This window comes from Dasypus novemcinctus, chromosome 3 (assembly GCF_030445035.2).
Source record: "Dasypus novemcinctus isolate mDasNov1 chromosome 3, mDasNov1.1.hap2, whole genome shotgun sequence".
Taxonomy (NCBI): domain Eukaryota; kingdom Metazoa; phylum Chordata; class Mammalia; order Cingulata; family Dasypodidae; genus Dasypus; species Dasypus novemcinctus.
Genome location: NC_080675.1, coordinates 27,879,601 through 27,903,951, shown reverse-complemented (window position 1 = coordinate 27,903,951; position 24,351 = coordinate 27,879,601). Strand labels below are relative to the sequence as shown.

At 34.8% G+C, this 24,351-nt stretch overlaps 1 protein-coding gene and 1 non-coding gene across 10 annotated transcripts in view; one reads left to right on the top strand and one right to left on the bottom strand.

The window, feature by feature from the left end:
- Positions 1 to 24,351, bottom strand: part of CEP128 (centrosomal protein 128) — a 478,155-nt gene that overhangs the window by 184,149 nt on the left and 269,655 nt on the right. The window lies entirely within an intron of this gene.
- Positions 3,465 to 3,571, top strand: LOC111767192 (U6 spliceosomal RNA). Its single transcript, XR_002799080.1, has one exon. It is a non-coding gene; the product is annotated as a U6 spliceosomal RNA (small nuclear RNA).

Here is a 24,351-nt window from a genome sequence, read left to right as displayed (position 1 = left end):
AAAGGGTTTATTTCTATATCTCTTCAAACTTGGAATGTATAGGTGTTTATGTCTTCTCTTCATAATGTGTTCCTTATTTATAGATGCATTAACCTTAAAAAGAGCTAGAAACTAATTCTCCCTCCCAAGAGGTTTTAATCTAAGTTTAGGTAAATTTAATTAAAAATGTGCAACAGAGAGTGAAAGGAAAAGTAATGGTATTTAGTTCAAAAGAGTTAAACCAACAATTTAAGGAAGTTGCTTTAGTTGTATAAGAACTAGAACCCTTTCTATATTTAAAGGAAAGAGTACTCTTCCTCAAGTTACAATCCAGAGTTGATGAAATGAATAATTTGCCCAAATGTGGTTGAGTCCTTTGAAAATATAGTAAAGATTTTTATATATATCAAAAGAATAACACACAAATATTATTTCTCTTATATTTTAGTCAAAAAATCTTCATTGTAATTGGAGTATTTTGCTGGCAATAAAACTAGCAATTAAAGAGCTTTAGCAAGAAAAATGTTTGGATCCTCATAGATATATTGAAGTAAGATCTTTCAGATGTTTTAGAATTATATAGTGGAGTCCCTAACAGAAAAATAAGAAACACTAAAATATATTTTTCAGATTTTCTTGATTTTCAAAAAAGACTGTTTGTCAATTGCTATCCACACTCTGTTTTCAACAAAGACAGTTATGCTTTAAGATATATATATCTATGCTCAAGGGAAAATTACACAGCATCTGAAGTCATGAAGAACTGCCCATCAACTAAGCAGAGATTCCTACGGGTGACCTGAGAGCCCCGTTCCAATTAAAGTTAAATGGAACTGCATGTATACACTAGATCTACACTTTCTATCCCTTTTTTCTTAGATGCAATCACTGGGGATGATCTGTAATCCTGCTGTGAAAAGAAATGAACCCAAATGCTTCCTTCACATAAAAGATCATTTTACAAAAATATCAAAAACACTTTTTACATTACAATTGACGTAACTTAATTCAAAATGTTCTCATTCTATTCCTAAAAGAAAAATAAAAAGGACTCTAAATTTAGATGAGAATAAGCATATAAAAGTTGAAAAGGTAAGAATGAACTCTCCACAGAAATGAGATTCTATTCATGCTTGAAAAGAAATATCTGCCTGTCCGAAAGTCTATTACCTGATAAAATGCTTAATTCTTTATAAAACATAAACGCATGTTATATTCTTCCCACGTGCCAGATATAAGTTGAAATATATAATCTAAAGATTTGTCCCTATGTGAAAAGCTTTAAATCATTTACTTCCTTCCTTCCTGTCTTCCCAATAGTTGCTCTAACCTTATTCTGGCTTCACTTTTAACATACCAAGTCTCTAATTATTTCTAGTTCTCCCTCAGCTCTTTCAGGAAATACGGCTTTGCCAGTGTTTCAATTTAACCTCGTCATTTAATATTTACCATCTACCAAAACGCATGCCTTAGTAAGCTCCGGGCTGATTAAAGTATTAAATATTATATTCATTTCACTTAAAACAATAAACCCTTTCTTCATCCAGAGGAGAAAACAACAATAACAATAACAACATTTCCAGATGATCAATAACTGCTTCATGAGGCCTTTGTAACTTCGTCCAATCCTTATACTTACTGGTGTCACACTCTAGTTCAGGATCCATGCTGTCCTAAGGTTCTGCTTTCTGCTACTTTGTCATAGTTATAAAAATAGCCTTGCCAACAAATACAAAGAATGAATAAATTCAGTTATCCACTAGCCTAGGTTATAACCATGTAATAAACAAAATAAATGAAATCCACATTCTTTAATCTCACCCTTAGCAGGAAGTTTTTTTTAAGGTTTTAAAAAATATATTTTTATTAGAGAGGTTGTGAACTTATAAAACAATCATGTACATGTGTGGGATTCCCATACAACGCTCCTTCCACCAATATGCTACATGGTTGTGAAACATTTATTATAGATTACAAGATAACATCATCAGTATCATCAGACTATTAACCACTAACTATGGTCTACAGCCTACATTTGGTATATTTTTTCCATACTGCCCCTCTATTACTAACACAATACATCTTTGGCATTGATGCAAGAATATTACAGTATTGCTATTAACTATAGTCCATAAGTTATATTAATTGTACTTTTCCTAAGCTTCTCCACATTCTTACCACCTTCCATTACTGATGTACATTTGTTCTAGTTCATAGGACAGTTTTACATTTGTGCTATTAACCACAATTTTCATCTACCTCTGGGTTCACTTTGTTATTCAGTCCCTAGATTATTCTCCAGCTTTCTTTCAATTGACATTTACATCTTTAGACTACCCTATTCAGCCACAATCCCATTTATAAACCAGCTGCATTAGCTCTACTCATGATAATATGTTACTGTCAATTCTATCCATTTCCACACATTTACAGTCAAGTTAATTAAAACTTCTACATACATTAAGCATCAGTACACCTTCTCAGCCCTCTTCTTAATCCTAATAACCTATATGCTAGGTTTTACCACCATGTGCTGATTCTTCATATTTAGTTCATATTAGTGAGAACATGCAATATTTGTCCTTTTGTGTCTGGCTTATTTCACTTAACATAATGTCTAGCAAGAAGTTTTTTTGCAGTGTTCCCATACTAAGATAACTGATATTTTTTAAATGAAAAAATGTTCATGGAAAACAATCCTGTAAGCTAAATTTTCCCGATTATTAAATGACATTGTTAGCACATAGAAAGCTCATGGAAAACCCCTGTTCATCTATCTATTAGCTGATGGCAGCAAATAAGAGGCTGGAAACATTGGAAACAGTGTCCATAGAAAGGTCAGTAATAACAACAGAATTAGAATTTTGTCCCTATCTCTGTAGAAAAAGAAGGGAGAGGACTCCTTGCTTCCTTTATAAAACTTTTGAAAAACTAAATCAGAGTATCGGTAAATCTATTAGAACTCTTCAAAAACTGTTACTGTAAAAATTTCATCTACGTAGCTCCTTACCACCAAGTCTCTGAATTGTAACAAATCCTTTGATGCAGACATTAGATGCAGTGAAAGAAAACAGACAAATAGTTAAAAATGACAGAACCACAGATCGTCTTCCTGAGCAAGTATAATCATTTGACAACATTCATTAAGAGAATGGTTCGGTACCTCACAACACACCAAATACCAGAGATACACGGATGGATAAGAAACATGTCAAAGAGTCCAAGGAACTCTCAGTCTAAGCAGAAGATCAAACTACATCAAGCTACAATTTGGAGATAAAATTGAAATGAAAAGAGGAAGTGAACCTAGAGGTATATATGTAGGAGAAGACAGAAGTTAGAGCTTAAGAGGGTATTAACAGTGGCAGGAATTCTAGGTTACTCAAACGACTACATATTTAAAAATCACTCTTCAATTCCAGTGAACTGTATAGCAGATGCAATTTTGTTCAAATAGCATAACTGGTCAAAATATATTTAATATCGTGCTCACTTTGGCAGCACATATACCAAAATTGAAATGATACAGAGAAGATTAGCATGGCCCCTGAGCAGGGATGACATACAAATTTGTGAAGTGTTCCACATTTTTACATTATAGTGAGTAGCAGTTGGTTTATAAATGGGATTGTGGCTGAAAAGTATAATCTAGGGATATAAATGTCAGTTGAAAGAATAATCTAGGGACTGAATAACATAGTGAACCCAGAGGTGGATGAGAATTGTGGTTAATAGTACCAATGCAAAAATGTCCTTCTGTGAACTAATGCAGGGTGGTGAGAATGCAGGGTGGTGAGAAGGGAAAAATTAACAAGATGAAAAGACAGCTCACTCAATAGGAGAAAATATTTGGAAACCTTATATCCAATAAGGGTTTGATTTTCATTCTACATGAAGAGATCATACAACTCAACAATCAAAGAGCAAGTAATCCAATTAAAAATGGGCAAAAGGCTTAAATAGACATTTCTTCAAAGAGGAAATACAAGTGGCCAAAAGCACATTAAAAATATTCAAAATTACTCACTATTTAGCTATTATGGAAATGCAAATGAAAACGACAATAAGATAGTCTCTCACATGGCATATAATAGCCATTATTAACAACAAAGAAAACAATTAGAGCTGGAGAGGATGTGGAGAAACCGGAACTCTCCTTCACTGTTGGTGGGACTGTAAAATTATGCAACCTCTGTGGAAAACAGTTTGGTGGTTCCTGAGGAAGGTAAATATAGAACTGCCATTTGATTCAGCAATTCCTCTAATAGGAATATATTCAGAAGAACTGAAAACTGTGATACACTAAAACATCTGCACGCCAAAGTTCACAGTGGCATTATTCACAATTGCCAAAAGGTGGAAACAACCCAACTGTCCATCAAGCAATGAGTGAATAAACCAAATGTGGTATCTACATATGACGGAATACTATGCTGCAGTAAGAAGAGATGAATTTGGGACACACATGACCACATGGATGAATCTTGAAGACATTATACTAAGTGAAATAAGCCAGACACAAAAGGACAAATATTGCATGCCCTCATTAAAATGAACTAAATATGAAGAATAAACGCATGGAATTAAAACCCAGAGTATAGGTTATTACAAAATAAGAGGAGGGCTGTTGAAGGAGTACTGATGATTAAAGTATGTAGAAATTTTAATTATCTTAAAATGTATGGAAATGGATAAAGTTAATGGTAACACATACTGAGACGCAGCTGGTTTATAAATGGGATTGTGACAGAAAGGGTATTCTAGGGATGTAAATGTCAACTGAAAGAAAGCTAGAGAATAATCTAGGGACTGAACAACATAGTGAACCCAGAGGTGGATAAGAATTGTGGTTAATAGTACAAATGAAAAATGCCCTTTGGTGAACTAGAATAGATGCACATTACTAATGCAGGGTGGTGGGAATATGGAGAAGCATGGGGAAAAATACGAATATCATAATTAATGGACTATAGTTAACAGCAATACTGTAATATTCTTGCATTAATGCCAAAGATGTACTGTGTTAATAATAGGGGGTATGGAAAAAATACACCAAATGTATGCTCTGGACCATAGTTAGTAGAAATATTCTGATGATATTATCTTACAGTCTTTAACAAATGTTCCACAATGGTGTAGTGTGTTGGTGAAAGGTTGTTGTATGGGATTTCTACATATATGCATGTTTATTTTGTAAGTCTGCAACTTCTATAATAAAAACATATTGTAAAAACTCATCAAATTGTAATAAAATAAAAAGACATTATCAAGAAAGTGAAAAGAATGGGAAAACATACTTGCAGATTATATTTCTGATGAAGTTTAATATCCAGAATATATAAAGAACTCCTACAACTCAGCAACAAAAGAGCAAACAACCCAATTAATAAATGGAAAAGGGATTTGAATAGACATTACTATAGTGATATACAAATGGGCCCAGCATCAATGGACCCTAGAAAAGGAAGAGACCAGGCGACACTGCCATGTGTCTTGCCATGTCAGAAGCTAAGGATCAAGGATCTCTGGCATCCAACTGAAGAACACCACAAATTTTGGGGGAAAAGCACTGTCTTGATGAGGACTTGATTTGGACTTGTATCATAACCTCAAAACTGTGAGCTAATAAATTTCCCATTGTTTAACCCAACCCATTTCATTGTATTTGCTTGAGCAGCCCAGGAAACTAAAACAAATGAACTGAGTTTAAAAAGTCATCAATAAAGTAAAATATAAAATTTTAAAAAGATATATGAATGGACAATAACCACAAAAAAAGATGTTCAACATCATAAGTCAAAACCACAATGATATACCATTTCACATCCACTGGATGGCTATTTAAAACAAACAAACAAACAAAAAAAACGGAAAGGAAGTAGAGAAATTGGAAACCTCCTGTTGCTGCTGGGAAAACAATATGGTGGTTCCTCAAAAAGTTAAACATGTAATTACCATATGACCGGGCAATTCCGCTCCTAGGTATACACTGAAAATAGTTGAAAATAGGGACTCAGGTATATGTAAGCCAATGTTCACAGCAGCATTATTGACAAAAGATGGAAACAACCCAAGCATCCATGAGCAGATAAAAAGATAAACAAAATGTGATAAATATATACACACACACAATGGAATAATGATCAGGAACAAAAAGGAATGAAGTTCTGATACATGTTAATGTATAGATGAACACTGAAGACAAGCTGAGTGAAATAAGTTAGGCACAAATGAGCAAACCTTGTGTAATTCCACTTCTACTGGATATCTGGAATAAGCAGAGTCATAAAGACAGCAGATTAGAGGCTGTGGAGGTGGGAATAAGGAGTGAACTGTTTAATAGGTACAGAGTTTCTGTTTGAGGTGTTGAAAAATTTTAGTAACAGATGGTGGTGATCATAACATTGTAAAAGTAATTAATGCCACTGAATGGTACATTTAAAAATGTTAACGTGGCAAATTTTATATTATATATGTCACAACAAAAAACAGAAAAACAGCAATGCAAATGGAAAAGATGTTGATCAAAAGGGAGAAAGGGTAAAGACAAATGAGTTTAATATGGCTAAGAGACTTCAAAGTGAGTCGAGAGGTCATTTCAGAAGTTACACTTATTCATGTCTCAGCAGGATCTCATTGATTGCCAAAGTAAATATTGCCTCAAATAGCAGAGACATCCAGACACTATAGACAGGGCAGACAGCTCACAAATTTGATGCTCTGCCAGCAGGCCCTACTTGGGAATTTATGCTCCCCAGGGCAACAGAGTTGGACTCAGGTGTGGTTTCCCTGCACGTGGCTCTTCTGTCCCTTTTTTTGAACCTATAGTTAGTGCTAGAGTTGATATGTGTATGTCCAAGAGACTTAAATCTTAGGGCTGTCCATGTGTCAGCTGGGCCCTGAATCTCAACAGAGTTGCAACACCTACTCAATAGTCCACTGGACTCATCCAGGACAACTAAAAAGGAGATGATGATGGACAATGACCATCCCAAAGAACAGAGAGAGTCTGCAGCTGCAAGCAAGATAGTCCCATTCATCTGCCCCATGGGATCTAAGTCCCCCCTCAATTAGAGGTGGAGTGGACATCACCATCCTAGAATCCTCAGGATTGGAGAATGAACAATGGACTAGAGTAGGCTTACTGGTATTCTATTATTGACTTATTGTGATCTGAGTGAGAGAAGAACTTTAATCATTGATGTGGAGACAATGTCCACTGAATGCTCTGGGGGAAAGGACAGGGAAAAATAAATGTAATTTGGGGACATTTCCAGGACTTAGGAATTGTCCTGAATGACATTGCAATGACAGATACAAGTCATTATATATCTTGTCATAACTTACAAAATTGGGAGGGAGAGAGTGTAAACCACAATGTAAACTATAATCCACACTTAGTGGCAATGCTCCAAAATGTATTCATCAACCGTAACAAATGTAACGCACTAATGAAGGATTTTGTTAATGTGGGAAAATATAGGAGGGGTTGGGAGTGGGGCATATGGGAATTCCCTATACTTTTTATGTAGCATTTATGTAATCTAAGTATCTTTTCCAAAAATTAAAAAACTATATTTAGGAAAAAAAAACAGAAAAAGAAACAAAATAGCCTCTTAAGGTCCTGGGATTACCAGTACATTAAGAATGTCATTATATATTTTTTTCCTTAAATAGGACAAAATTACTTTAAAACTTACTACAGCTGAAAAGGACAAAAGATATCATTCAGCAGAAATATTTCTACTTTAGTGAGAAGTAATAGCAGTGATTGGGATACCTGGGGAGAAGAAAATGTCCAATAATCCCAAATCAAAGTAAAACTGCAATCATTTCCCCTCTACCTGGTGTCAGTCTTTCAGAGCAGTATTAACCAAGCCAAGAGAACAGGAAACCTAGGACATGTTCACCTTTACCTCAGGACTCATCAATTAGTTAATAATAATGGGTTGGGACTATCTGGCAGGAAGAGAGCAAGAAGAGCAAACTGGTTTAATCACTCACACATAAACTAAACAGTCATAGATTCATAAAATTCTAACTTCAAAAAATATCAAAAGAAAAATGAAAAAATTAATCTCCTCAGGAAATCTTCATAAATCATCAATAGACTAACTGCATACCTCTATAACTGAAGCAAATGAACTTGCCATTTTTGCAGGTCAAAACAGTTCAATCTAAGTTCCAAGAAGTATTAAAATTTAGGACATGATAATTAAAAATAAATGAATTTTTTAATGCTTTCAATTTATGGCTGAGATACATTAAAATGTTTAAATGTTCCAAGTCCTAAAATATTTAATACAATTTTATAAATGCGTAAAATCAGGGAGAGCCATCAAAACATATAGATTCATTGACAGGATGAAAATAAAAAAAAATAAAATATGCAAAGCAAACAAAGTAAATAGAAAATCCCTTCTTGGGCACAGATAGACATAAAGGACCTGAAACAAACAAATTGGTACAACTGATCATATACTCATAAGGCTTTTTGGACAGAAGGAAGAAATTGGATTTGGTGATTTGACAGTTTGATGAAATGGAGAAATGGTTGTTAATGAGATGAAACGTCACAAGACAGAGTCCAGACAGAAGGATGTTTCAGCATGTTAAGAATTTAATATATACATTAAGAAATCCTACAACTCAACAACAAAAAGACAACCCAATTTAAAAGTGGGCAAAATACTTCAATAGACATTTCTCAAATATTTTACACAAATGGCCAAAAAGCACATAAAAAAGATGTCCAACATATATTATCCATTAAGCAAATGCAAATCAAATCCACAAAATCCATTTTCACACTCACTAGAATGTTTATTACTTAAAATAAAAAAAGGAAACTATATATTACAGAAGATAAGGAGAAAGAGTAATGCTCATTCATCAATGGTAGGAATGTAAAATTGCAGTTGCTGTGAAAAATAATTTGGCACTTCCTTAGGAATTTAAGTATATAATTCCCATATGACCTGACAATCATATGTATAGTATATACTCCAAAGTACTGAAAGGAAAAATTCAGATAAATATTTGCACATCAACGTTCATAATAATATTCACAATTACCTAAAGATGCAAGCAACTTAAGTAAGTGTCCATCCACTGGTGGATAAACAAAATGTGGTATATACGTAAAACAGATTATTATTCAGTCATAAAAAGGAATGAAGTTCTAATATATGCAGCAAACATGAATAAATATTAAAGACATTATACTGAGTGAAATTAACCAGGCACAAAAGGACAAATATTATATGATCTCACTGATATGAAATAACTTGAATAAGCAAATTCATAAACTCAGAAACTAGAATACAGGTTACCAGGAGCCAGTATTGGGTTATGGAATGGAGAGTTAATGCTTAATTGGTACAAAGTTTCTTTCTGAGGTGATAAAGTCTTCACATGTGAAGTGGCTATGGCTCAAGCAATTGAGCTCCCATTTACCATTTGGAAGACCCAGGTCCGATCCCCCAGGACCTCCTGGGAAAAAAAAAAGGCATCCCAGACCAGCGTGGATAGGCATAGGCCCCTGCACAGGCTCCTGCACAGAGTGGAGACAGGCGCAGGCCCATACACGGGAAAGCGATGCACCAAAATAAATAAATAAATAAATAAATAAATAATAATCATACAATGATGCAACAAGATAGGAAAGAAAAAAAAGGTTTTCATCATGGATGGTGGTGATGTAGCATGACACTGTGATATAAATAACAAAACTGAATTATATGTTTGTGGTTAAAGGGAGAAATTTTATGTTGTATATATTACCAGAATAAAAATGTTAAAAATAAATCTAATAGTATCATACAGCACAGTGACCCCTAATACAAACTATGGATTACAGTTAATAGTATAATTATATTATTATTATTTCATCAATTTTAACAAAGGTACCACATTAATACAAAGTGTTAATAATAGGGAAATCTGTATAAGTGGGGGAGTGTATGGAAATTCTATAATTCTCTATTTTCTGCCTGATTTTTCTATAAACCTACAACTTATCTAATAAAAAAGAAATGAAAAAAAGAAATCATGTCTAGTCATTTACAAATATATTTATCCCTTCAAAGAATGCTTTCCCTAGTCAGCTCTAGTTTTAGTGATACCTTTTTTCTCAAGAAGCTCAAAGATAAAATTCTTTAGGATGGCATAAAAGTATTAAATGTAGAACCCCTTTTTATTGTGTATTACGTAAAATGCTATAAGGAAAATGTAAAATTCTAAGTTCCTGACAGTTACATATGAATCACAATGATCTATGAATTTGAGTGTTACAATTAATATATAGCATAAGATTCTTTACAAAATTGTCATGGTCTGATGTTTAAAAAGGTTTAAATAAAATAATGATACAGAAAAAAAGAAACTGCAGGTAAAATTAAAAGCACAAAGCATTCATTAGTCTATAAGTGGTATTAAACATACTAGATTATACTAAATAGTTTGTGATCTCATGCAACAGCAAATGTGATTCAATAAATATTTAACTTTATTTGGGCCTTAGATTTCTTATTAATAAAAATACAGAATTAGACTAGATAATGTCTCAAGATCCTTCCAGATTTAACCTGACATGATTCTGAGCGAGTCTCCAAAGTCTTCCCCAGATCAGCTTATTTGTACTCCATTAAATGAGGGAAGTTTCCATTTGATGAGGGCAGTTTGCTCATGGTGCCATGGAACTCCCATGAACTCCTTTTACCAGGAGGTTTCCCATCTTGCTCCAATTAAGGAAAAAATAACAGTAGTCAGTGTTTCTCAAACTACAAAGTACATTTGAATCACTTGGATATCTTGCTAACATGCAGATTCTAATTTAGGAGATATGGATAGTGTCTGAGACACTCATAAACTCTCAAGTAATACAAACACTGTTGATCTATGTGCCACACTTTGGGCAGCAAGATACTCTAGAGGTATCCATGACTTAGTAAAGAGCACCTGCATGCCTAAGCTAGCACTTCCTAATGCCTGTACATCACTAGTTCTATGAAATTTTCATATACTAGATGATACTTAGAGTCCATTTGCCAGTGTCATCTTTTTTTCAGGTTAGCCATAACAAATAAGAACTATTTCCTTTTCATAGCTAATACTTCACTTTAAGGCCATAATTTAATGGAGACAGTTAGAAGGAAACTCACATCCACAGGTCATTTGTGCAGGAGTTATCAAAGTATGCAGGTTGTAAACATCTATGTTCTATTTCAGAAACAATAGTATTGACATTTGGAAATTAGTCATAAAAAATTGATTTTATCCCTTAATGAGACATAAAGTGTTCTTTCAAGGCTCAATTAATACCCATTTTTCCTATATGGAATTGCTTTTGACCATTAAAAATAAACCAGCATTATTATATCTAATTATTTGGAAGAAAATTAGTCATCAAATATTTTTAAATAGCTTACAAAGTAAGAACTAGAATTCATACTTCTTTGTTTAAAGGAAGAAACCAATACTGAGCTGTGGAATACAAAAATTAAAAATACTAAAGACAGGGAAGTGGCTGTGGCTCAATCACTTGTGTCCCGTCTTGTGTCCAGGGGCCTCCTTGTGAAGGCAGGCTTGTCCGCACGCTGCGAAGTATGCTAAATTGGTGATAATGTATATATTTTGACAGATTCAACCCGATCAAAATTTTATCCCACCCTCTTTAGTTAAGCTGTCTGGAAATTTATAAATTACTGCTATCTTAAATGAGAAAAAAATCTGCAATTCAATTGGAAGGTAAGCCTTCTTCACCTTGGTGGGACTTTGTAATTTTGCCCAAGGAAAATGCTAAGATCTAACCTTATTAAAAGGCTTAGATGAATGCGGGGGCGGGGGGGGGGGGGGGGGGGGGAGGTGTGAGAAATGGAGAGGACCAGAGAGTTAACAGATTTACAGGCAAAGAGTTAAGAATCTCCTGTGCTAAGGAGAGAGGTGCTTCTAAGAAAAGGGCAGCTTTTATGTAGGGGAGGGAGGAGAGGTGGGAAGCAGTATTATGAGTCATCCAAATCCTCCCACAGATTCGTCCAATTCTTGGGGGTCCATGGCTTTATCAAAAAATATTCTGTCCAACAGAGTAAAGTCGTGAATTTAAATAATGCAATTTATCAGGCATAGAATCAGATTCACTGAGTTTGAGTTTGTGGACCACTGCAAAGGTTATGCTACAGGAAGAGTTTATGGGAAGCAGACTTGGCCCAGTGGATCGGGGATCCGTCTACCACATGGGAGGTCCGTGGTTCAAACCCCGGGCCTCCTTGCCCCATGTGGAGCTGGCCCATGCGCAGTGCTGATGCATGCAAGGAGTGCCCTGCCACGCAGGGGTGTCCCCGTGTAGGGGAGCCCCACACGCAAGGAGTGCGCCCGTAAGGAGAGCTGCCCAGCGCGAAAGAGAGCGCAGCCTGCCCAAGAATGGCGCCGCACACACGGAGACCTGATGCAGCAAGATGACGCAACAAAAGAAGAAACACAGATTCCCATGCCACAGACAACAGCAGAAGTGGACAAAAAGAACACGCAGCAAATGGACACAGAGAACAGACAACCAGGGTGGGAGGGGGAAGGAGAGAGAAATAAATAAAAATAAATCTTGAAAAAAAGGAAGAGTTTATTTCATGAGCCACCCCTGACTCTGTGATGAATCCCATTTCGTATTTATTCACTCAGGATTCAGGGTTTTGAGAAAAGTATCTGATTAGCTTGGCTTAAGCCACTCATCTGCACTCATGAAGCCAAGAAAGAATCGTGATTTCTGTGATTATCTGAGGGCAGGATGACAGTGGGAGATAGGCACCACAATGGGTAGTTAACCAAAAAAAGAAGAGACTGAACACAGGAACAGGTTAATGGTAGAAACTGGATATACAGAAAAATGATGTACATCTACTACAAAAGATAACTACATAGCACTGTCCCTAGAACAATATATGTTAGCTCCCTCTTTTCATAGATTGACCAAAGCTATTTCATGGGTCTTGTATACTCCTATTGAAATAAAAATCTGTTTCATAGACCATATATATTATGGCTATACATTTTTAAATTATTAGCTTTTTTCTTTTGCCTTTGTGAGTATGTGACCTTTGTCCTCATCAGTTCAACACACGCACAAATCTGACTGGAGGTAGGATTAGTAACTAAGGGTTTTGTTTAGGATTAGTCATTTCAGATTTTGTAAAAGGAATAGGAATTCAAAGAGACAAAACAAAGTAATATTAAGCTCCTGACATGCAAGATAAGATTTATGGAGCAAGATAGGCTTATAATTCAGAATATCAACTTGAGAGAAAATACTGTTCAAGTTTCTTTTTCTCCCAATTTTAGCAAATCAAGGGACAAGCTTGTATAGCTGACCATGTAACTTTAAAGAAAGGGAGATATGACAGGTGTCAGATTATTACACATGGGAGAGTCCAATCTTTTCACATCTCAAAGTAATGTGGAGAAGGGAGAGGAAATAAAAGACTATCTTACATGGATTTTCCCTTCTCTGGGCATTGCCTAAAGGAGAAACATTAGATCAGCAAGGGTCAGAATGAGGGCAAGGCAGGGCTTTAGCTTCTTGATCCTGTTCAGAACCCTGAGAAAGAGATTACCTCAGGCTGCTCCTGATGACAAGCCCCATCATTTTGGCAGAAGAGCATGAACAGGTAGAAGGAGGGCCCATTGTTTAATCTGCCGAGATTAGTCCTTGGTTCCTGGGTATTTTAAAAGGGAAACAAGAGCAGCTGAGGCTCTGTAGAGAGACTGCAGAGCAATCTCTGGATTCAAATCAGATGCATATCCAGATTTCAGGGGACATGAGAGCATGAGTGCGAGCCCAGGGAAAATCAAGTCAACCAAGAATTGCCACAGGGAGCACTTCCCAAGATGAGAGACAGCAGACGACAGCTTGCTTCAGTTGCAGGCTCCAGCCATTGAAAAAATGCCAGCAGGGCAAGGAGTACCCAGGTGGATGAAGAACTTCACTCAGTGACAGAGGAGTCAGTGGATCCAATTTTTCTCTTCTGACTTGAAAATACCTAAGACTCTCCTTTCCCTGCATAGCATGCAGTGAGAGAAGTACAGGTCAGGGAAGGTTAAATGAGGGACTAAGCTTTCCTGGCCCAAGAAAAACCTTGAAAGAGGCTGTTTTAAATTTTAAACCAGATCACACATATAGTTCACTTTTTCCTGCTAATTTTCTTTCCTGCTCTCCATTAGTCTTTCCATCTCAGACATAGGAATTTTATTGTCTCAGTTGTTCAGGCCAAAAAAACTTTATTGTTTTCTCGCTTTCTTTTACATTGTACAACTATGCTCCCCCTTGCTTACTCTGCTGCAGCCGCACTGGCTTCCCTGTGGATCCTCAAACATCTGGGCACACTGCTGCCTCAGGGCCTTTACAATGATGCTTCTCCATGCCTGGAATGCTTTTCCCTCAGATATTCACAAAAATTATTCTCTTTTATTCTTTGGTCTGTGTCACTTCCTCAGTAAGGCCTGCTCTAATATCTTATTTTAAATGATACTTTGCCTTTGCTGGCACTTATCATTCCCTTAATTCTCCTTCCATGATTTTCTCCACAGTAGTTCCCAGCTTCTAACATAATTTATAATTTACTTATTTATTTTTGTTTATTGTCTGTCCCCTGCCAATAGAATGTACCCATCACAGCTGCAGAGATTTTTTATGGAATTTATTCACTGCTGTATCTGTAGTTCCAAGAATAGAGACTGACACATGGTAAGCACTCAGCACATATTTGTTGAATGAATAATTAATCAAAGGCTCAAGACTTAGGAGGAAATCAGATTTACTGATTCCTTGTATATACACTCCTAATAATATTTTTATTGCCACCTTTCTCCATTTTCCAGTGCAGCCCCAGGACTAAATGATATCCAATGAGACAAAAATCAAAATTATGAAGCATGTATAAAAATAACAGCATTTATTGATACTACTATTTCAATCACTTTAATTTTTAAGACCTTTCTCTTTTCTTTAGTTTCATTTTCTGCATTTATATAAGAACAGTAGTAAATGATCACCACCATCATCATGATCATCACCATCAAAGGTATATGAAGTCAGGCATTGCCGTGTTAAAATGTCACTAAGTTCTCTGTAGAACCTTGGAAAAAGTCATTTATTCTTCATGGGTCTGTACTTTCATTTGTAACATAGGAAGTAAAGAACCAATAATCTATGAAGGGACGCTCCCAGCTCTAAAAACTATGACTGTCTCTAACCATAAAATAAATTTTATATGTAAGTTCTACAGCATCCTCCCTGAGATAGTACTGCATTCTGTTTAAATATTCCATCCACTTAATAAGGTTTCAGTTACTTAAGATTTTCAGCAGACTTTATGGTTTTCATAGCACATATAAAAGATCTTTTTCTTAGCAGTATCAGTTTTTATGAACACACTGAATCCTTTCCTGTTTTAAACTTTTAAAATTCCGAAACTAAAAGATTAAAATTTAGAAAAAAACTAGGTTTATATCTGATTTCCTTATATTAGTAATTTCTACTTCAAAAATATTAAAATTATATTATCTTTTTTTCTTTTTACTTTGAGATAACTGTAGATTCAAATGGGTAGGGAGAGGAAAGAAGAGATATGATGTGAGGGCATTTTCAGGACTTGGAGTTGTCCTGGGTAGTAGTGCAGGGACAGATGTTGGACAATGTATGTCCTGCCATGGCCCACTGGGTGGACTGGGGGAGAGTGTAAACTACAATGTAAACCATTATCCATGTGGTAGAGCAGTGCTCTAAAATGTATTCACCAAATGCAATGACTGTCCCATGATGATGAAAGAGGTTGTTGATTTGGGAGGAGTGGGGTGAGGGGGGTGGGGGGGTATGTGGGAACCTCTTATATTTTTTTAATGTAATATTTAAAAAAAAACAGAAAGAGAGAAAAAACAAATGCAGTTGGACATACAGAGATCCTTATGTCCTCGGCCCAGTTTCCCCCAATGGAAACATCTTGCATAACTATGGAGTAAAATATCACAAGTAGAAAACTGACATGGATATAATCACAGACTTTATTCAGATCTCACTAGTTTTTACATACACTCATTTGTGTGTGTGTGTGTGTGTGTGTAGTTCTATGCAATTTGATTCTTGTGAACACCAACACAGTCAAGATACAGAACAATTGTATCACAAGGAACCCTCATGTTATCCTTGTAGAGCTACAGCCTCTGCCTTTCCTTCCTATTTTCTTTTAAAATTAAAGAAAACCAAAGAAAATTGTTGGGGCAACAGCATCTTAATTTAAAATTCAACTCACAAAATATTTATTGATAAAACTTTAAACTACTAGAATTAAGAAACTGTTTAGATCACCAAGACAGATGCTTATATAATGGGAAAAACATACTAAAAATAACACCTTTATTCGTTCCTTACCACACAATTAAATTTAGAATGTCAGAATCTCTGGAAATAATTTTACTTTGTAGTCATAGATCATTACAAGATTGTACTAATATTAAACTGGGATTTAAACAGCAAAAAGTCATTTGGAGAATGAAGAAAACCATAAAGAAAACCATAAACATTCCAGCCAAAAAGTTAACATTCTAGCCAAAAGAATTTCTAAGAGGAAAAAGGAAAAAAAAGAGGGAAAGGATTCTCAATAAAATTTAGTTGCCTGAAAATAATAATATTTATGGATTTAAGAAATATATGTGTCATATAGATAGGTGCATGCATGTTTTCATATTTTATTATATATTTATGTGACTTTTACACACATTAGAATTCTAAGGCACTGGAGTATTTACATATACATCACAACACAATTATACTTTGAAAAAGTCGAAGAACTTATTCTTATGAAGAGTCTCAGGATATTCCTCATCTACTTAAAAAAAAGAACTATATTAGGTCTATATTTTCATTAAAAATGGTAAGATATTTTGATGATAATTTTCTGTATAATTAAAGATATTGAATTATGTCAAAATTTTATCTAGATTGATTCTTCCTCCCTTCTTTACTTCCTTCCCTTCTTTCCTCCTTCCTTCTTCTTTCCTTTTTAAACTTTTTATTATGAAAAATTTTAAACTTACACAAAAGCAGTGAGATAGATCAGTATAATGAACTGATATCACCCAGCTTTGACTGTTATCAATACCTGACAGATCTTGTTTCACCTATACCCAGATCACTCACCATTCCCCTCCATTTATTCTAAGCCAAATATCACACTATGTCATTTCATCTGTAAATATTTCAGCATGTATTTCCAAAATAAAGTGGTCCTTATCTTTGAAACATAACTGCAATGCCCTTATCACACCTAAAAATTATTAATTCCTTAATAGCAGATCACCAAATAATCAGTCAGTATTCATGTTTCTCTGATTTTTTTTTAAGTTTCTTTGACTTGGGACCACGCAATGCAACTTTATGCATTGTATTTACTGATAGGCCTCTCGTATACTATTTAATCTACAGTCTCCTTTTTTTCTCTCCCTTGCAGTTTTTTGTTGAAGAAAACAGTTCTTTTGTCCTGCAAAGTTCCTACAGTTTGAATTCTGCCAAATGAAAAAATTCCTGGGTGTTAACTGTAATTTGGTTATTAGATCTAGAGACTTGATCAGATTCAGGATCAATTTTGAGTATGTGTCTGTGTGAGATAACAAGACTACTTCGGGGAAACGGACTTGGCCCGTGGTTAGGGCGTCCGTCTACCACATGGGAGGTCCGCGGTTCAAGCCCTGGGCCTCCTTGACCCGTGTGGAGCTGGCCCATGCGCAGTGCTGATGCACGCAAGGAGTGCCCTGCCACACAGGGGTGTCCCCCGCGTAGGGGAGACCCACGCGCAAGGAGTGCACCCCATAAGGAGAGCCGCCCAGTGCGAAAGTTCAGCCTGCCTAAGAATGGCACCACCCACATGGAGAGCTGATACAACAAGATGACAAGATGACTCAACAAAAAGAGACACAGATTCCCATGCCGCTGACAACAGAAGCAGACAAAGAAACAAGATGCAGCAAATAGACACAGATAACAGACAACCCGGGTAGGGTGGGGGAGGGGAGAGAAAAAAATAAATAAAATATTAAAAAAAAAACAAAAAACAAGACTACTTCATAAAAATCTTCAAAACTTCTATTGAGAGGTTATGTTTGTATGTGAGGAAGCAAGACTACGTCCAAAAAAATGTGCAACACTTCTCTCACTGAGGGTATGTGAGTATGTATAGTGGAGGTGAGGTAGCAAGTCCCCTCCATTGAAACCGAGAAATCTTGTAACCAGCTTATCATCAATAGAATGGAAGGATAGTAATGCTGTGTAACTCCAAGGTTATATAGCTTCTGCACTGTTCCTTAGGATACTTATACTTAGAGCACTGAAGCTGCCATAATATGAGGAAATGGAGCTACAAGGACAGGCACATGTAGGTTCTCTGGTTGGCACTCCTAAGCTTAACGTCATCCCAGCCAAGACACCAGGTGGTGAGTAAATGAGTTTTCAGATGATTCCATTCACAAGTTGTGGACTCACCACCAGCTTTTGAGTCTTTCAAACTAAGGTCCTGGATATCATGGAATAAAGATAAATGCTTTGTCCACATTTCTTACAAACTGAATTCTTGATAATAAAATAGTTGTTTGTAAATCCCTAAGGTTTATGGTTAATTTGCTTTGTAACAATAGTAACAGAACAAGGAATGTCATATAGTATCATCCAGAAATATATATCATTTGGATGGTTTTCTTTTTCTGTTATCAGCCACTGATTAGTAGATCTATTAATAAGGTAGGAGTTGCAAAATAATGATATTTTATTTCTATCATCTATTCTTCATTTATAAATTGGATATTTCTATAAAGAGAAACTTTCCTTCATCAACTAGTTACGTACCATTAAAGAAGTCAGGAAAAATATTTGATTTTTGTCTTTTATTTATCAGTTTTCAAAGGAAGTTGGCTCCACAGAAACTTTCAAAAGTGACCCATGAGTTTTTACAAAGAAATCCCTTGTACGCTTTGCCTAGTTTTCCAAGATGACATTTTACAAATCTAAAGTATAATATCATAATCAGGAAATAGACACTGATACAATTCACCAAACTTATTTTAAAGATTTCTCCTGTTTAATTGTAACCAAGTATATATGCTTGTCTGTGTGTTCGAGTATATGTGTATATTAAGTTCTATAAAAATTTTCACCTGTGTAGGCCTAGGGTGCCATGATTTTAGATGAGAAATTCCCATCATTCAAACTGATGTTGCACTGGAAGTACTGTGTCATTTCTCTCTGGCTGCTTTCGGGACTTTAATTTTAGTTTTCAAGAGTTTAATTATAATGTGTCCTGGTATGACTTTTTTAACTTTTATCCTGTTTGGGGTTTGCTCAGCTACTTAGATCTGTCAATTTGTGTCTTTCAACCAATTTGGAGATTTCAACTACTGTTTCATCAACTACTTTTTCAGCCCTACTAATTCCCCTCTCTTTCTGGGACTCCAAATTTTTTCTCTTTTGTTATTCTCTCAAGGGTCTCTGAGGTGATGTTCATTTTATTTTTCATTCTACTTTCTCTGCTTTTCAAATTGGGCGAAGTATAATATGCAGTCCTCAATTTTACTGATTAAAACATCTGCCAAATCTATTCTATTGAATCCATCGTTTTTCTTTCTATTATTATATTTTTCAGCTCCATAATTTGCATTTCATCCTTTTTTTAAAACTTCTTTATCTTTGGTGAGAAAGACTTTTTTTCTTTTGTTTCAAGAGAATTTATCATTGATTTTTAAAGTATTTTTGTGATGGATGCTTTAAAAACCTTTTCAATGTATCCAAAATCTGATTCATTTCATTTTTGGCATCAGTGGATTGTCTCCTTCATACTATTTGCTTCATGAAAAGTGATTTCCCATTGTAATCTGGACATTTTGTCTATTATTTTAGGAGAGTCTGGGTTCTATTTAAGTAATTGTATTTAATCAGGCAAGCACCTTGGTTAGGCTTAAAATATAGGTCTTGGTCTATTTTTTGTAGGTTGTGGCAGGTTAATTTTCAGAACTTTATGGTTATTTTGGTTTATATACGGTTTACCTAGTGCTGCTGAGTTTCCCACTGGTCTCTGCTAGTGCTGACTTTGGGGAATGAACCTAGTTATTCCTTGACTTCTGGAATAAGATATTCTAGGCTTGCCATGTAAATTTCTACTCCATACTGGAATCGGCCAATTTTCCAATAACCAATGGTTTATTTTACTGAACTTAAGTGGTATTTAAGTTCACAATTTGAGTGCTATTGATGCTTACTGCTAACTATATTGGTTTCTGTGCCTAAGGTTGTTTCAGTTAACAGGCACCAAAAAAACTTATTGCTTAAGATAAAAAACAAAATGAAATTATATGGATATCTCAATTCAAATTTAGCACCACAGAGCTTTTTATTTAATCATATCAATCTTATATTCCTTCTGTCATGCCATAAATATATTTTCAATAATACCTTTTTAAATTACTTTTTCCAAGTATACTCTGCTAAGGATATATATTCATCCAATCACTGTGTTTTAAAGACATTTTGAAGAGTTCCTTTCATGTGGATGTGCCATTAACTGGGCACATACTTTTGATTATTAATAATTTTATTTAAAATTAATTTTGTTTTAATATATTAAAACAACATGATTTTGAAGTTAAATCTACAAAAATATATATTTTTATATCCTTACCTCCACTATAGATAAAAAAAAATTTAATTAGGGTTTATCCTTCTTTTAAAAAAAATTAATAGTTGTATATATACCCATAACTCCCTACTTCTTAGATAAATGGTAGCATATTACATACATTTCTCCACTTTTTTTTCTTACTTGAAAGTATATTCTGCATATTATGCAATTTTATGTGGACATATTTGCATTCCTTTTCATTGCTGCATACTTTGGATATACCATTCTTTCTTAGATCACTTTCCAACTAATGGATACTTCTAATGATTATTTCTAATCTTTTGCTATTAGAAATAATGCTGCAATATGCAGTCTTATCCACTGGGCTTTAGGTACTGTTGCCATTGTATCTTTGACATAGATTCCTAGACATAGGATTAAGGAGTCAAAAGTAAATGCTTATATAAATTAACTAGATTCAAAGTCATCTTTCACGGAGTTGTATTATTTTGCATTCCCATCAGTGATTCATGAAAATGTCTGTTTCCCCACAGTCCCTGGTCTCACAGACATTGTCAAACAAATATCTGGGTTTTTAATAAGCTGTTTATACATTAAGGATATCATCCTTAGTTTGTGATAAGACCTGCAAATATTTTTCCAGTCTTCTGTGTATGTTTATAACTGTGTGTGTGTATATGTGTGTGTGTGTATATATATATATATATATATATGAGTGTATAGAGAGAGAAGAAACTTATAATGGGATCAATCTGTAATTCCCATTTGCCTCTACAATCATTTCACAAATACTGTAACTAAATTGCCATGTTACTATTTCATACTCCAAAGCAATGTGGCAAATCTAAAAGCAGGGGAATTAAGACCAATAGAATGACTGAAACAGTAATTGTCTTGTAAAAAAAAAAAAAAACAGACAATACAAGAAATATTATATCTTAACTTATTCTAGAATAATTATTTCTCAATCCTGGGCCATTGTAGAACAGAAACAAATATTCTATACTTCTAGCTACTTATAAAAGACAGTTATTTGTTTAGGACAAGTATGGACCATCTCAGAACAAACTCATGTAATAAATTAAAGCAGACATAATTCCCATTACCAAAGGTTTTAAAAAACAGGCTGAGCAATTTTCCTGTTGTTTTTACATGCCTTAATCCATTATTTGCTACTTGATACAAAAGATCTTATTAATTGTGTTTTCTCACAATTGTAGTATGAAATCATGAAATTATGATCAGACACACAAAAAAGAAAGATTATAGAGAATATACATTTCTAACTATTCTGGCACTGACTGTATTCACAAATATCTCTTCCATATTGTACTGAAATGATTATTTTTAAAAATTGTTATAAAGAAGTAAACAGTAACTTGTCCATATCATAAAATCCAATTTCCTGGACTTTTCCATGAGATATATGGAACATTATAAATATTAAAGGAATAAGTTTTTTATTTATATACTTTCATTAAGCACCAGAAAAATACATATAAAATAAAGAAAGACATGTATAATTTAAAGTTCCCTCAGAAAAGTTCATCTAATTAGCCCCTTGTTGATTTATCTATACCACAGTCCACTCAAATGGTCTATAACTAATCAGGATTTTACAGCATATATATCCTATTGACTTTTTAATTGTATAGTTTCTTGAACAGAATAAAAAAATCAAATGTGATTTAGAATAATCAGAACTGACAATGTGAAAACTCCCACAAAACATTTAAACAGAATAATTCTGAGTTCATAATATGATTTTGGAAATAAAGCATTTGATATGCAAATTTTCCAACAGTTTTCTTTAAAGTGATATAAAACATTTATAGGCTGAAATACTAATTTGCACATGCTGGAGCACTGACATGAATCTTGATAACTCACCAAATATAATAAGAATCCATTCTTCTTCAGAGAAATAAAGTATGGCAGCTAAAAAAAACCCCAGCTCTTCTGGTTTACATGAGAAGGTATCTAATTTTTTGTTTGTTTTCTACTTTCAAGAAATAGTTGTCTTTGTTTCTATAGACTGAGTTACATGTTGTACTGAGACAATATAAAACCAATAAATCCACTTAGTACATCTTTCCTGTAATTACTCTAAATTAGTCCTTTATTACTTGCCCTGTTTCTTGCTAATCAAGAGAAAAGCACATTCTCTTTAAAGTGTGGTCTGAACATACAGATACAATATGATTCCTGAAGAGTATCCAACAAAACAAAAACAATCACTTCCCCTTCAAATAAACACAAGCAAAAGGCGAGCATAAAGAAAAAACATATATGAAGCTACAATAGTGTTTTTGAAAATGGACTGAAAATAATTCCACAGTGGTAATGGCATTTATTTATTTAACTATTTGCATGCCGGTTCACTTTTGATTATCTTATTTGACTACAAATAAACATAAACAAGAAGCAAGCAACTGTGCACTTGACTAAGTACACAGTTTATCACAAAATGAATTTTTTCCTTCTAGTGTAATTCCAATGACTACACCATTTTTACATGGCCTTGCTAGGGAATTATAGCTTGACAGCACAATTCAATAACCATCAAGCATTTTCTTTAGAGACAAACTTGGTAGGTAGAAATTTTGAAAAAATATTCAAAAGGGTGAAAAAGTTTGAAGTATACTCTCTCTAAAGAGTTCAACTGCAAAGTCTCAATTCTGTATTGGAGCTTCTTGGTCATTTCAATTTCTGTACTTTTAATCCTATCAGCTATAGGAAGGATGTACTTAACATTTTCAAGGGCATAAGCACAGAACCCACAGTTGTGACCTTCCCTTTAGACCCAGGTTCCATCAAGCACCATGAAAGGCCTAACATGCATGTGGGTGGAAATCACAAATCCAACCTCTGTCGGTCCCTCAGACACCTGCTTCTCAGCCACCTCTTGTCTACTGAAGTATGTAGTGTCCTTAGGAGGAAAGACCTAGGAAGAGGACTGACCTTTTCCTCCTAGTGATCTCTGGCAGTTTGATTATGGAATTCAGGGTCTTGGGGATGCAGCATATGGTTTAAATTAGGAAGAGACTGTGGCAATGTTTGAGTGAGTAGCTGTATCTCTGCAGCCCAAGTACTCCTCACACTGTGGAAGGGCAGTCTCAAGTGTAAGAACCAAGATAGGCACTCCAGATGCCTAGTCAGAGAGCAGCCTGAGACCAGAGTAATCATTAGGACTTCGATACTTGTTCAACAAGAGGCCTTCTTGAAATTCTGCCAATGAATGTATCTCAGTCAGAAATACACCAACTATTATACACTGTTAATGTCCTGAAGAGACAAACAACTTAGACAGTAATTGTGAATGCACTTTTCCTGAGCCTTGGGTTCCTTTATTAGATCAGCTCAGGCTAGACCAGCAGTCTACGTGCAAATGCCATATACCAGCTAACACTAATCTGTAAAATACAAGGTTGAGCTAACACCAATGTTTGCCACATAATGTCCTGATCTCTCTGGAAAGAACAAAAAGTTAAATCAAATCATATAATAGGGCAATCAAGGTAGACACAGGCATACTGTGAGGTGCAACAATATTTTAGTTCTATCTTACTCATAATAATAGAATAGCTATCAAGAAAAGCACTTTGTGTGGAAGGCAATATAGGTCAGAAGCAGCCTCCGTAATGCTCCTAGTGTTATTTTACAAATAAACAAAATGAAATATCATACTTGCTTGCTAAAAAAC